Genomic DNA, 551 nt, shown 5'->3' on the forward strand with positions numbered 1-551 from the left:
AAAACCGGACCACCTCAATGACAGTAATGGAGTTAGTGGAAGGAATAGCCACTAATATAGACAACAAAGAATATGCTGTCGGGATTTTTCTAGATCTAAAAAAAGCTTTTGACACGATAGATCATTGTATACAGTAAATATTCCCATCCCCGGAATTCTATGAAAAGGAATTTCCTTCACCCGGAACAAAAACCCGTGCATTAACATTTTGACTACGATATTACATGTTACCGGAACTTACGTCAGCGGAAATTCCACGACCCGTAACCCGGATTGAGACGTCATGCCGCGGGAGCTTAAATACACGCAACGCCCACCCGATGCTACAGAAAGACGACACTGAGACACATTTTCATTTCGTGTTTTTCGATCATCAGATTCGAAACGACGACGTGTAAGTGAGTTTTTATTGGCGTGCGTTTTACTGTAATTGTGAATGATTTTAACGTTATTCACTTAACGTCCTGTAGAACGCGGCACTATCTTAAAAGCAGCACCCACTCGACACGACCGAAGAAACGTGTTCGCTTCGCCGTTTTCATTCATCAGAT

General features: G+C 42.3%; 1 protein-coding gene across 7 annotated transcripts in view; it reads right to left on the reverse strand.

Moving 5' to 3' along the window:
* Nucleotides 1-551, reverse strand: part of huwe1 (HECT, UBA and WWE domain containing E3 ubiquitin protein ligase 1) — a 49,758-nt gene that overhangs the window by 40,189 nt on the left and 9,018 nt on the right. The window lies entirely within an intron of this gene.

Source organism: Hippocampus comes, unplaced genomic scaffold (assembly GCF_001891065.2).
Source record: "Hippocampus comes isolate QL1 unplaced genomic scaffold, H_comes_QL1_v1.1 scaffold167, whole genome shotgun sequence".
Lineage (NCBI taxonomy): Eukaryota > Metazoa > Chordata > Actinopteri > Syngnathiformes > Syngnathidae > Hippocampus > Hippocampus comes.